General features: G+C 37.6%; 1 long non-coding RNA gene across 1 annotated transcript in view; it reads left to right on the plus strand.

Moving 5' to 3' along the window:
* Gm26629 (predicted gene, 26629) overlaps nt 1-15,581 on the plus strand; it is a 101,256-nt gene that overhangs the window by 56,488 nt on the left and 29,187 nt on the right. The window contains exons 2-4 of the long non-coding RNA NR_166832.1: nt 9,686-10,039; nt 10,218-10,389; nt 15,480-15,572. This is a non-coding gene — a long non-coding RNA (predicted gene, 26629). The remainder of the gene's footprint in view (nt 1-9,685; nt 10,040-10,217; nt 10,390-15,479; nt 15,573-15,581) is intronic.

The following is a 15,581-nucleotide window of genomic DNA, read 5'->3' on the forward strand; positions in this document are numbered from 1 at the left end:
CTGGGTGTCCAACAGAACAGTCCAGTCATGAACTTTTTTTATGACATCATGCTAATCAGAGCAGATAAAAGAGAAGTGGCAAGTTCACTAGAGGACTTAGTAGAGAACATGAACTTTAGAGTCAAGGAGAAAAGAAAATCTATGAATATTCAAGAAATTACTGTATAAGTTAATTCAATGAGCCATGTCAGAGTATCACCTCCAAAGTGAAGGACACTTTTGAATGTCACAACGACTGTCATGGAGAAAGAAGCAGGATGTCTGTTTGAGTTCTTTTGGATGATCTATCCTTGAAAGGACTACATGGACCCATGAATTCTGCCACATTAATGGCATTAAAAAAGGGTTCTGTAAACTTACAGGGCCCTGATGGAAACAACTCTCTGCATCAGAGATAACATGGCAGGGGAACATACATGAGGAAATATGGCCATCCAAAGAAGAGGACTCACCATGTAGTCATGTATGGTTCTGGAGCAGAACTATCTAATTCACAGTAATGCAATAACCTTTAAAAGACAACTCTAAGACAAATACTGAGGTCCTACTGAGAAAAGTTGTACTTTATTGAATCTTCAAGCCTTTTTTAGGTAGAAATTTTCTTCATGAACTAGGTGAAGTAAGATTCACCAAGAAACAAACCACACAGGTCTTCAGTAACGCATTATGACATAAAATGGATCATATGGGATAGGGCATGCCCAGAGATACCTCTATTAACTATTCAATAATCTGCATGAGTAGGTGTGCTATATTTTCAGATCATCCATGCTCATTTCACCAATGCCTATTACAAGTACTCCTTGTAGCTACATGATGAATTCTCCATGATAATGTCCTAAAGGAGCTTGAAGTCCAAGCTTCCTGCTTAGACAGTTCGTATGTATGGAAGATACAAACTGAACAATAATGTGCTGTCACTTTCCTTATGATGTACTTCAATAAAAGAAAACCCTAGAATCTTAAAGAGTGGCTTCCAGAACTTATATGATAGTGAATATGAAAGATGATGAATGGGCAAAGTTGATGTCTGCTTCATTGAAACATTTGTTTCTCCCATTGTAGGACCCAATCTCTCATTTCCATAGCTGCTGCTGGTTTGAGAAGCAAGATTTTTCTATCAATTATCCTTTGGATCTTGTGATTGCTTAGAAAGATCTTGTCCAAAGAACTTCCTATCCCTTGTGGTAAGTGTGGGCTATAAAAAGGCTTAGCTTCTCATCTCAGTTTGGAAGATCTCTATAGACTCATTACAGTCTCAGGGTCACAGAGAAATTTCCTGAGGTTTCGACAGTGACTGACTTCCAAGTATATGTTTCCTTGCAATGCTATTTCCTTTCCTTCCTCCTCACACTATGAAACTTTAGACCCCTGTTCGAAAATACCCTGCAGAGTCTGTGTCCTGGGTTCCCTCTTGATGTGTGTTATTATTTTAAACTATTTTTCCAAAATAATACATTATTCTTACCTCAAAACATTGCCTTCTGCTTCTATAATGTACTTGCATGCAGCCTGAATTGTGTATAGTTTCTAATTTTAACCTGACCTCCCACACCCAGGAGGTGAGTTTTCATCTGGGATGCAGGTCTTGCTCAGTTAGTTTAGTAGACTTGCCCTTTGCAATTAATTCTAAGGTGACAGTCCCTGTGTCCGAGTAACATTAAGAACACAGTCCATGTATCTGCCTATTCCAATAATGCCAACCCTCGTGCTCCTGATGTGTTTGACAGATTCTAAATTGAGAAGCATCTGAGTGGAGAAGACTTGAGCCAGGTAAATGTAGCTGTCACTGCGGAGACATCATTCCCAAAGAGCATAAGAGCTGAGGATGCATAGAGGTCTTCCCATCAAGTGAGATGAGCCTGAGAAGGCATTTTGGAATTGTGAATTTTAAATAAATAAGCCCACTTCTGCTTCTAAGAGGAATCTTGAAAGGAGAGATGAGGCATGACCTTTAGTCCCCATGTAGAAGAGTTACTCCCAGCTCTTTTCACGCAAAATTTTTGGAAATACTTTAAAAAGAAATGATGATAATATTCTCCAACATACTCTATTATGGTTGCCTAGGGCAGGACTACCAGTCATTTCAGCTGACATCTCTTCTCCTATAGTATTTAGCAAAATTAAACTGCCATTCTTCATTTTTTCTGATGGTTTCAGTGCAGTATCCATTTGTAACTAAGAAGCTTCTCCCCCCTTTTCTTTTCATTAATTTAAAAAAAAAAAGGCCTGGTGCATTCAAAGCCTTTATATTCAGATTGATGTCTTGAGATGAGACCCAAGATACTGGAGGCAGACATCAGTGCAAATGAAGTCTGGCAGCATCACAGAAAAAGAAAGGGTTTTCCCTGTCACTGTTGAAATTCTCTAAGTACAAAGCTTGGGTGAGTGCCATGCCTAGGGATTATTTCATTATTACTAAGGTGGGGTGAGGGACATAGAGATGTGGGGAAGATTGCTGAACTACATCCATAATAGTCTAAAACCAACCAAAGAGGAAGAAAGATTTTCTAGCTAAACATGTTAGCTTGATGGCAAGATGGGTATTCAAGAACTCGACTGATAGTCTCCCTGAATCTGCCCTATCAGTGGCATCACTGGAGGTGCCATCATGTTACCTTTCATGTATTTGTACCCTGATCTAGACCAGGGTGTGTTCATGGGATCATAATAACATAGTCTTGTGAATCATTCGATTGTCAAACACACTAACCAAGTTTTGAAACATTTGAGGCTGTCATAGCACTTACTCATTCCACTCCAAGTCACCCACCCAACCTGATCTGGATTACAAAAGATAGCTAGCCAGCTGGCTGCTGAAGACCACCCAGTCCATGTCTTGGTCTTTTCTTACATCTTGCTTGCCCCTTCACATAGATCTTCCAGCTGCCTTCTTCAACCAAGTACCACGTGTTCTCTTCTAGTACTGTATCTCTCTTCTATACCCACCAATGTCATAATAGCCATATCAATAGTCTCTAGAGGTCTTCAGAAAGTATTATTTCTATCTCACAGTTGCATGTCTACAGAAAAGACTTTATCATCTCTAAGATAAAAGAAAACTCATGAAGGAAAATCACCTAGAGGAAGCAGTAAAACGTTCCTAGTTATGAAATATTCACTATTTATAAGAGTGTAAGCATACCAATGCTGTGCTCCCTAAAGATGTGTCTCTTTCTTGTTGAAGTTTCTGTATGCCTCATCATTTACCATAGGTCCTTGAGTAGGTGAAAATTTAAGTATATTTTGATGAAGTGCAATCAAATGAATTTAAAGTTGCTAAATGCCACTTCATGAGATGCACTTACTTTTGTGCCTTCTCTTTGTAGTTAGAATCTTATAACCTGGGTCCAAAGGTTAAAAGATCCCCTGTTTTTGGCTAGTGTATAGGTAGGAATTTATCCTTTTAAAGAAAGTTATAGAACACATGTGAATTTAAATATCTTCATTTCTAAAATGGATGGAATTGCAATATCTATCTCATAGATAATATAGAATAACTTAACAAGTATGTGTATTATTACCATATTAACATTTTTAATGACAATGAAACCAGGAATAATTGTCACCTTCTCTCTCAAAGAAGGGTATTTAGGATTGGGTTAGTGTATTCATCCCCAATCATTTCTTTAATCCATCAGAAATGTTAGAAAAATAGAATTCCTGACTGTTACGTTCCTATCTTTTCAGTCCATTGTATAAAAAAAACTCAAGAGAATAAAATCATTGTGCATGAATCTTACTAGAATCAAACTGGATCTATTTGGTAAAGGATCAGTTAATATTTGTGTTCTTGATGACCATAGGTATCTCATGTCATGACTCTACACTTTGTCATTGACTCTATTCTAGAACAATATTATTTTATACAGAAGGTGAAATGCATGTGCCAAAACAAGGGAAGTTAGTCAATTTGACTATTGGCAAATTTCTTATTTGAATGTCTTTCAGACACTTATGTTACAGACATTATTTGTGACACATTATTTTATACTTACAGTAAAATATACATGTTCCCTTGATGGAAGAATAAGTCTCACGCACACACACACATGTGCACACACACACACACATGTGCACGTGCACACACACACACATTCACACCAAAGGATCTATTCACATTCTTGTCCAGATCTTTGGATGTATTTGTTTCTTGGGGTGTCATTTATATTCAGTCACAGTAGAATAGGTGAATCATGATAGATCCATTATTATATCCACAAAGAGATGAGAAATAGGTCTCTAGAGCAATCTGACCATTTCATGCACAGTGGTGACTTAGTTATATGAAAAAAATACATTACTGGCACAATGGTTAGAGCTATAAATTACACGGGCTTCCCAGGAGTTTAGCCAGACTAAAAGGATCCAATAACAAACTGAAACTTTCTAATCTAGTGTTTCTGCATTTTGTTTCTTTGTCTGAATAGCAGTGATTTGGAAATTCAGTTGCAGTAACAGTCATCCCATTGGGATGCACTAAATCTTAAATAGAAAAAAGAAAAGAAATTTATTGCTATTTTCATGCACACAAATAATGATAGAGAAGCCAGGGAGTGGAATGTCATCACTTTCTTTTGCTACAGCAACATCTTCCTTCATAGGTTTATTTATAGGATGTGTCCACTGTCATTATGCCACAAGTCAGCTATTGGAAGAGTTGGCTCCACTTAAAATTTAAGGCATAGAAAACTGCATCCCGGCAGTGGTGACACTGACTGGAGTCATGTGGTATTTCTGACAACACTACCAAACTTCCTCATCTTCTCCTACTCCCTTTAAAAAATTATTACTTCTTTGATTGTCTTCAACTATGTTTTGGTTATATTTATCTGTCTTTTCAATTATTCCCATATCTACTTCCCACCTGAATTTGTGTCCCCGGCCACTCTTCTAAAAACAGAACAAGACTAGTGAGTGATGGCCAAATATTCCCAGATGTGTGGTCTTCCACTTAAGCCTTGTAATTTGTCAGGGTCTACACTCTTAGAGAAAATTTTTCTTCTTATCTCACCAAATAATAATCACCAAGACCTTCATAAGTAAGGATGGGATTTTGTGGCCAACATTCATCCCCAAGCTGTCATTCAATTTGGTTGGATTTCCACAGACATTTTGCATTCTTTCACAAAGTATATATTAGTTTATGTGTTAGGTGATATGCTGTGTCCAGAAGACACTGTTTCTTTGTAGCCATTGCTGCTTCTGTCTCTTACACTCTTTCCACTTCCTTTTCTCTCAGTAATACCATAGCCTTTAGGGAGTTGTATAGTATCTATGTTTCCTTAGGACTATGGTTTCCAGAGTATAGTTCTTTGCTCCTTGGCCAGCTATAGGTCTGTTGAAGTTAGGTTGTTCTGATTCCTAGCCTCATGCTCCCAAAAATAAGACTCAGATTCAAAATATATTTACAAATACTTTGGCCATATAACTAGGATATTCTATGACTAGATCATAATTTAAAATAATCCATTTATTCTAGTCTATATTCTGCCATCTGGCTGGTTACCTGTGCTCAGGTACCATGAGTCTGTCTCATATAATCTTCCTAGGCAAATCTTCCTGGCACTATCCCAGAAAACTTTCTGTCCCCTGGATGTTCTATCTCTCATTTTCTACCTAAGCTATAGTCACATATTTCTGATAGGTGCCACATCCATAGAGACACAAGATATTTTCTCTACTTGGGTCTCTGGGTTAGTCATCATCTACCACAAGGAGAAACTTATCATTCAATTATGGCTGTAGCATTAAATCATAAAAACTTAGTTTGCTATGATGTCCACTTAAAAGAATAATAATAGTACCTTTTCTTCTTTAGGGTCCATGACCTATCCAGGGAGAGATACATGGAACCTTAATGACACATGGCTTTCATTTGGTGGAGAAGGACATCCAAAGAATCATAGCTCTTGATGCAGTGACCTTATTCCACCAGTGGGTGTGTCTTTACAGGCCAGCCATTGCTGTATCTTGCAGATAGCTTGGTGTGATTGATGGTTGCTTTTCTCCTCTAACAGTCTCCAAAGCACCTTCAAGTACCATGAACTCTAGCCAGGGGAGATGGGGTTTCTAGATCAGTACCAGCCTTGTTGTATGACTCATGTGTGTCATGTTTTAAGCAATGGGCCTTAACCAGGAGCAATGACAATGACATATAATGTCTATGGGGCCTTACTGGACAATGACAACCTCCAAAAGCAACCTGCTCTTGTCACTGGAATTTTTGTTAACGTCTGGTGTAGTCAATTCCATGTGAGCATTTATTATAAAATGTGTGTGGTAGTTTCTGTTTTCAACTACCATCTTTCTTTAAAAGGGTGGTAGAAAGTTTCACCAACTTAAAACATCAACATGGCTCTAAGAACCGGAATGGAACTATTAACACTAGAAAATTCAATCATCTCTCCTTATTCTGAGAAAAAGTAACAAAAGAACCAAGCCACTGAACAAATTTCATCTCAAAGATTACTTATACATATACTTATAGTAATTCAGATTGAGTCAAATAATGATAGATGGAACACAATTACAAATTGTCCAACCTTCACCACTCTCTTCTACATTACCACGTTGATAATATGGAGGCTGTTTTTTTTTTAAATAGCATGTATACTTAAAATCATCAGTTGCTGACCAAAGAAAAATTGTATATGCTAGGCTATCACAGATTCCAGAAAAATGAGAAAGTACATTAAATTAGAATAAAATCTGGACTGAACTAAGGCCATGTAAATTTTAAAAATTAGTTAATTAATTCATTTTAATTTAATTTTACTATTTGGAATATCATTGATATGTTTATAACTTCTGTGAATTTGTCAGTTCAAAAATATTTTTTTCAATTTATATGGCTTAAAATTTGAGAATAGTACCAATGGCTTCCACTGGGTATCTAGTTTAGAGGTGATTTATTAGACAGTATTTTTATTTAGGATGTCTAATGGACTTTGATCAGAGCTTGACCATCTAACAGGCTAGAAAGATTGTGCATAAAGAACACTGAAGATTTTGCTAAGTTTTCTCATAACTTTGTGTTTATTTGCATGCATGTACATGAATGTACATATGTGGCATGTAAATGAAGGTCAGAGGACACTTGCAGGATTCGGATGTTGCTTTCTACCATGTGGGTCCAAGGCATAAAACTTAGGTTTTCAGGCTGGGCAGCAGGCACTTTACCCACTGAGTTATCTCATGGACCCTCTTTTTACTTAAACAGTCAAATGGCTGTGGGCTGATGTATGATAGGAAAATGTGTGTATTGTGAACCTATGTCCTGACTCCGTGCTTTCCTTTTCTGTTGAAAAGGCCTTCTTTCCATTCTCCTAAAATCTCCCTGATATAGTATTCCTTCGATCTTCCCCTTTGGTATACATTCCTTTTGATTTCCCCACATAAGGGCGATTATAAAAGAAATCCATTCATAATAATGGTCTTTTAAAACATTTATCATTTTCATGCATATAAATCATATATCACTATTAAGATTCTTATAATGTTTTGATTTTAATTTTAATGTTTATAACGTCCATTTAGTAAGAGTATCAATTTCCCTGATAGGAAGATGTGGTCTTCTCAACTTAAGCTTTGCAGTATTTTGCAGAGCAATGGGGATATGGTATTTGTGTTTTGGGGAATTTTCTACAAATTGAGTTAAATAATAGATATGACTAATTGGTGCCAACTACAGTGTGCTCTATGTATACAGAAGTCATGAAGATCTCTAATATGTGCAAGTGACAATTTTTCCTGTTGATAGAGCTAAGATCTATATGTGGTGAAAAAAAAACAGTTTCTTTTCTTAGCTGCTCATTAAGGATAAAAAGGTCTAAAGCAGTCTGATGTAGGAAAAAAAAAGAGATATGTGGAGTTTTTATAAGTGTGTCACATCGTGTAGAATAGTGTGGCGTATAGCCCAGTGATATTTTGTATAAAATATTCTAGTAAGTTTACTAATAAATATTAAGAGATTATTTTTGTATGTTTATTTTACTGTGTAGGTTTGCTTCTAAAACATGAGATCTTCCTGCCTTCTGAAAGAAGGCACGGAAGAAGAAAACACTTCATGACACTGACTCCACAACCACAATGCACACCAGCCTAAATGCTTCCTGCCATGAATAAAAACCAGCTTTCAGGAGGGATGTGAACTTGCCTGCTGTTCAGCAATTAGAGCGAAAGCTCACCAATGATAGAACTTGAGTGACTCACAGGGTCACAGTAATAAGCAAGAAACGAATGTATTGTGACTCCACGCATAAGAAATGTTTGTAAAATGATGTGTAGGTTTTTTAATCTACTGTATACCTGGAATATACCTGGAATGTATGTGTATCAGCAGTATGGAAGATTATGTGCCCAAATGCTGACCTTGGTCAGCTATGGACACGTGAGACTTGTAGAGTTGTGGTTGATTGCTTTTCTATTTATTTGATTAAAAATGTGTTCAGAGGTGAAAAAAATAAAAAAAGAATGGGCGAAAGCAATATTGCTGGCAAGAAGCAGAGCAGTGGCTGTTTGTGGGTGTGCTTTAGTGGCAAACGGAATGTAAAAACAGAAATATGTATGGATTTACGTAGCTATTGATCTATGCACTTTAAATTCCTATAGTTCCTCGTTTGTTCACTTCCTAAGGAAAATCCCCCACGCAATAAAGGGGGGAAACCTCATGCGGCGAGAAACCTGTCAGTGCAGTGAAGTTAGGTTGACTTCGTTCTTTCAGCATATCCTGGATGCCTCTAGAGAGAAAATATGATGGCTAAATACTTTTAGTTCAACATCTCCATAATAGTGGTCATTTTGATAGACCTATATATATATATATATATATATATATATATATATATATAAATATATATATATATATATTTAAATGCTGTCCTCATAGTTGATATGAGTAAAGCTGTTTCAATAGCCATATCACTCGGAATGTGCCCATTTTCTTCTGATTAAAGCTGCCATGATGATAATGTACACATCTCTTGTAGTCCTATTTGGTTACTTTTCTTGGAGATGTACTTAGCAGACAAAAGGCATGTGTCACACAGTCTTATACTAATATCTAGTTGTCAAATGAAACATAGGAGGAAATAAATGAATAAAATATCTTTGAGACAACTCAGGAAGAGAGAATAGAATAACACACTCTTTGAAAAATGTTAATTATTTTTCTTTTTCTTTGACATAATATTTGTACATGTGTATTGGGCACCTGTAATAATTAAATACACATATACAATGTGTGATACTAAATTTAGGTAATTGAAGTTTTCATCTCCTTATTATTTCTTTATAGTTTAAGTTCTCAAAGCCACCTTCTTCTTCCTCCTCTTCACCTCTTCCTTTTTTTTAACATCTAAAAGCTTTCAAATTCTGCATTTCCTGTACTAGACAGTAGACTACTAGGAGGTACTTCCCTTAGACATATTGGTTCTGATACCAATTATCTCGACTTTAGTGGAGAGAAGAATGTTGGAAAAGCGTGGATATAACATGCAAAAGGATTAGTCCTATCTCATAGAAGACTTAGAACCAGTAAGACAAGGGCTAATTTCAGTGCAGAAAAATCCATCTGCTTACTCAAGGGAAGACCATCCAGAGATTGCCCCAGCTTGGCATCCATCACATGCACAGGAACCAAATCCTAGCACTCTTCCTGATGCCAAGATTTGCTTGCTGACAGGAGCCTGGCAAGGTTGTCCTCTGAGAGGCTCTACTAACACCTGACTGAGACAGATGCAGATGCTTACAGCCAACTATTGGATTGAACCTGAGGAACCTTGTGGAAGAGATATTGGAAGGACTGAAAGAGCTAAAAGGGATTGAAGCTCCATAGGAAGAACAACAAGATCAACCAATAAGACCTCTCAGAGCTCCCAGATACTAAGCCATCAATCAAAGAGCATACATGGGCTGGTCCTTGGTACCTCACTACATATGTAGCAGAGGATTGCCTTATCTGGCCTCAGTGGAAGGGGAGGGACTTTGTCTTATGGAGACTCGATGCCCCAGAGAAGCGGGATGCTAGAGGGGTGAGGTAGGAGTGAGTGTGTGTGTGGGGGAACACCCTCTTAGAGGCAAAGTGAAGGGGGTGGGGTGGAGGCATTCATGGGGGGGGTACTGGGAAGGGGGACAACATTTAAAAAGTAAATAAATAAAATAGCTAATAAAATATATTATAAATAAATACATCTGCTGATGTTCTCCACCTGGAGATCCAGAGGAAGTGGGATCAAAGAGTATCTTCCTGAATGGTTCTGCCCAACTACCACAAGTGAAGCCCCTCATTATTGTGTGATTCTGGCGGAGGAAAAAAGGTTGCAGATCTGCTTGCAGCAGGAGAGGGGTAACAAGGTCTCAAGTTGTCCACAGGCACCAAATGTATAAGTAAGTAACTATAGTTTATCTACTCATCCCCTCTGGGTGGTTTTCCCACTCTTTTCTCTACTTTCTAATAGCTAAGGATAAGGGTATAAAGGATTTGGGGATGAGCCTTATGCTAACTGAAAAAAAAAATCTCACCACTAACATGTATTTTTCAAAGTTATTTAAACTTCTCAAGTCTCAGTTGAATTTGTAGTACACAAATATGTGTATTATAAAATAAAATTTATTTACAAAGCATTTGAAAGTAGAAGATGCCACCTTAAGACCTGCTTATACTGAGTCATATCCCTTAGAATTATCAGATACTGTGAATGTTTATGAACTCAGGGTCAGATTATCCTCAAAGGAGACAAATTCCTTAAATTGAACCAGACAATAGTTTCCTCATAAAACGAGAACAATCAAATCATCAGTCAGAGAACTGATAGAAGTAGGTATTGTTTTCATCCATAACACTCCAGCCTTGAAAAAAATTTTATTGCTAATTTATAAGCCAGCAAACATGTAGGTTTCATCATTGTATTTTTAATTTATAAAATGTCTTTGCTTAGTTGATTAAAGTCATCCAGTTATGCTGCTTAAATATAGCAATTATTTGGGGTTTGGTGGGTCTCATTCCATGAGAAGTTTTACTGCTAGTGCCGAGACATAATGGCATGAGCATCCGTTACTGCTTACAACAGCCCAAATGCTGACTGACAATAAGCTGTTACAAACTTCATTTGGAGTTTTTATTCATTATTTTCTCCCCCCTCCCATAGTAATTAGATTTATAATTGCAAGACCTGCCTTTGCAGTGGTAAACAACTGTTTTCCATTTAAGGAAAATATCTGTGTTCCTGAGGATTAATAGAAGATGACAAGTGCCAGGATTAAGTAGCAAAATAATACATCCCGATTCTAAAGGACCCAGAATGCTCTACCAATTTACTCTCCTGCGGTTGTACATGCAGCAATAGCCTAGTACAGGCAGAGCAAAAACCTCCTCCCTAGTTTGCAGCATTAGAGAAAATATTTTATAATGAAAGGGAAGAGGTTACAGAATCCTTAACTCAGATGCTATCTCTATTTCTGAGGACCAAGTAGGCAAATTTTCTAAACTTTATTAATAATGAGGAAAGACACCCACTTTGAAAGACCGTCTCAAGGGCACATCTCTCATATATGGCAGATCATAACTGCAGTTACAGAAAGGTAATTTCTCAATTTCAGAAGGACATGATATCTGTATCCTGTCTTTTTTAAGAGAAATAATTACATTTACAAAACATGAATTATAGGTTCCTCTTTAAGGGCTTCTACCTGTTTAGCAGAGGAATGGATACAGAAAATATGGAACATTTAGACAATGGAGTACTACTCAGCAATTAAAAACAATGAATTCATGAAATTCTTAGGCAAATGGATGCATCTGGAGGATATCATCCTGAGTGAGGTAACCCAATCACAAAAGAGTACACATGATATGCACTCAGTGATAAGTGGATATTAGCCCAGAACCTTAGAATATACAAGATACAATTTGCAAAACACATGAAACTCAAAACGAAGGAAGAACAAAGTGTGGATACTTTGCTCCTTCTTAGAATGGGGAACAAAATACCCATAGAAGGAGTTACAGAGACAAAGTTCGGAAATGAGGGGGAAGAAAAGACCATCCAAGAGACTGCCCCACCCAGGGATCCATCCCATATACAACCATCAAACCCAGACACTACTGCATATGCCAGAAAGATTTTGCTGATAGGACCCTGACATAGCTCTCTCTTGTGAGGCTATGGCAATGTCTGGCAAATACAGAAGTGGATGCTCACAGTCATCTATTAGATTGAACACAGGGCCCCTAATGAAGGAGCTAGAGGGGTCTGCAACCCTATAGGAGGAACAATAATATGAACTAACCAGTATCCCCCAAGAGCTGTGTCTCTAGTTGTATATGTAGCAGAGGATGGCCTAGTTGGCCATCAATGGGAGGAGAGGCCCCTAGGTCTTGCAAAGATCATATGCCCCAGTACAGGGGAATGCCCGGGTCAGGAAGTGGGAGTGGATGGGTTGGGGAGCAGGGCAGGAGGGTATAGGGTGCTTTGGCAATAGCATTTGAAATGTAAATGAAGAAAATATCTAACTAAAAATGCCTTAAAAACATGAATTGATCTGACATGGGAAAATATAGTGATGTTTTTAAATAACTCTATATTTCCATTTCATAGTGTATATACATTGTGTGTGTGTGTGTGTGTGTGTGTGTGTGTGTGTGTGTGTGTGTGTGTGTGTGTGTGTAAAGACAGACTGCTAAAGCCAGTTGGTTTCTCATATGACAAATAATTTCTCTTTGTGGGTAATTGCATATGCAGTATACCCAACTACATGAGAAGTCTGTACCACTGAAAGAAATAGCATCTTCAAATTATCTTTGAAGCATAACTCATTGTTTGTTCAAGCTAAAGTAAATAAGTAAAGACATGAGATGATCTCTCACTAACACAATTGAAAATCACATCTAGCAATGAATCTGTGGAAAGTGGAGACATCATTTTAGTTATAATAACTTTTGTAGCATAATTACTTTCAATTTCACTTACATATTTAAATCAGAAACTGATAAATAAGACAAAGAAAAGAAAAGACACCCTGAAGAAGGAAATCACTTGTTTCCAACTGTAGTAAGGGTCTTACAATAACTAAATTACTGCATTTCTGCATCTCCACATAATGCATGCATGTGTTTATTTTTTATATTCTACATAAATGTAATCAAATAAATAGTTGTATATGTGGCTTATGTGTTTATATGGGCTTTTCAAATGTTACAAGAATACATAAAACCTTGTGAAGGACATAATAGTCTTTTATGGCAATTGTTGAAAAGAATGGGAAAAAAGATAGAGGTGAAGGCAGCAGTAGCAGCATCAGGAGAGAGAGAGAGAGAAAGAGAGAGAGAGAGAGAGATCAAAAAGCAATGTCCCTATCATAGACAAATTACTAAAGTAGACATACTGAAAAAAGGCCTGTGATATGAGTAACAAACCATTAGTCTGGAACCTTCAAAGAACTCAAAGAATTAAACTTCAAGGAAACAAATGACAAAGCAAACAAAAGAAATACAGATTCCAAAGATATACATAAAATTATCCCAAGGAGAAACTGACTAGGGAATACTTGGAAAAGTGTTCAATATATTTAGCTGTTAGGGAAATGCAGATTAAACCACTTACAGATTCCACCTCACTACCGTAGGCTGAAATCATCAAGAACCATCAACAACAAATGCTAGCACAGAGAGGCAGAAAAGAGGAACCTTTATATACTGTGGGAACGTATCCTAGTAACACATACAAAATTATTTTGGAGGTTCCCCCCAAAATGAAAAAAAAAAAACCTACTTATTATACCACTGCTGGACACACACCCAACAGACTCTGTATTCTACAACAGGGATACTTACATAACTGTGTACATTATTTCCCATTTACAATACCTAGGAAGTGGAGGCAGCCTAGATGCCTAACAATCAGTGAATAGACATGAAGGTCAGGTTCACAAAACCAATGGGTGATTACTCAATTGTAAAGTGAAATAAGTTAGTATGGATATTGGTGGAAGAATGACCCCTAGTGAGGTATGCTAGGACTCAAAGATCAAACACCTCATGTTCTCTCTCATATCGGAATCCTAATGTCAACTCCTTAGAATGGTATCTAACATTGAGACCCATACAAACCAGAAAATAGGGTAAAGAGTTATTCTAAGAGAGAGTTGCACATACAACAAAGAAACAACAAACTGGAAAAAAGTAACCCTGTGGGTGGAAATGATCAGGCAGGGAGGGAAGGGAGAGGGAGCCTCTGGAAGTGATTATGGAAGAAGCAAGTATGAATTTGGATAAAAGGAATAGAAAAATTTTTTGGAAAGCAAGATATGCCTATGTGTGCAAAATAAGCTTGACAGTTGTGGTGATAGCCAACTGTACTCTGAAAGAATTCAGGATGCACTCACAAGAGACCAATTCCAATACTATAAGGCTGGCTAACAACTGAAGTGTTGAGCAGTATTAGTCTCATGTGTGAAACACACTTCTGATGGTTAACAAACTAATGTGGACTCAAACAGCCCTCTAAATATCTATGCTTATGCTAATAGGCAGGAGCAGCCCCAGCCTTGGTCTGAGAAGCCTCTCCTTACTATCTTACAGTGAACAATGGTGAGGGCAAAATTCATCTCTGTTTAACATGCAGGTGATAAGTGATGGGCATGGACCCAACTCTGAGCAAGTCAGTTCTACCACACCTTCTAAGGTTAAAAGAGGGATGCACAATCAGAAAGATGGTGTAAAATGCCATTCCCTAGAATCCTCCGACTTCATACAACTATTGGGATCATTAACTCACATCAACAGTAATATTTTTTTCCCATTGGGTCCACTCAAGACCAGCTCTATCAATGGCCAGTCAAGGAATGCATATGAACTCAGGAGGACTTAGTTACATTTGAACTTACCTTTGACCTAGTGAATATGAATAGATTCTGGCAGAGGAAGGATAACTGCACCTACTTTTGTCCCCTCTGCTGAGCTCACTGCATTCTAGCAGCATAAACCTACAGTCATACTGACAGCTCTGGCTAATCCTCATAGATCAGAAAATAAAATGAATATACATGCATACCTACTAGAAATTTGAAGGTAAAAGGGGGAATAAGTGGATTGGAAGAAGTTTACGGGCAGGAGCCTTTAGCAGGCAAACAGTATGTATAAATGTAAAATTGTAAATAAAACCACACCTATAAACAAAATATGCAGAGACATCAAAAGAGTTAAGAGATATGGAAACAAGTTTCACTGATATAAGACAGTCAGTAGTCTAAACCCTGGGATGAGCAAATAGAAACTTACTAGATGGTCTGGTGGCTTTAAAGGAAATGTTCCCCATAATCTTGGGCATTGGAACTCTTGGTCCCCTATTGGTGATGCTGTCTGGGTAGGGTGAGGTAGAGCTTAGAAGAAGGAGGTACATACATCTCTGGGGCCAGGCTTTGAGATTAAATATCTTTACCACATGCATTTTTCTTTCTGTTTTATGCTTGTGGCTCAGGATGTGATCTGCCAGTTCCCAACACCATGTCTTCCACCATGTCTCTTGCCTGCTGACCCCTGTCCTCGCCATAGACTCTAATCTGCTGGAATGGTAAGCCAA

This window comes from Mus musculus, chromosome 19, assembly GCF_000001635.26.
Source record: "Mus musculus strain C57BL/6J chromosome 19, GRCm38.p6 C57BL/6J".
Lineage (NCBI taxonomy): Eukaryota > Metazoa > Chordata > Mammalia > Rodentia > Muridae > Mus > Mus musculus.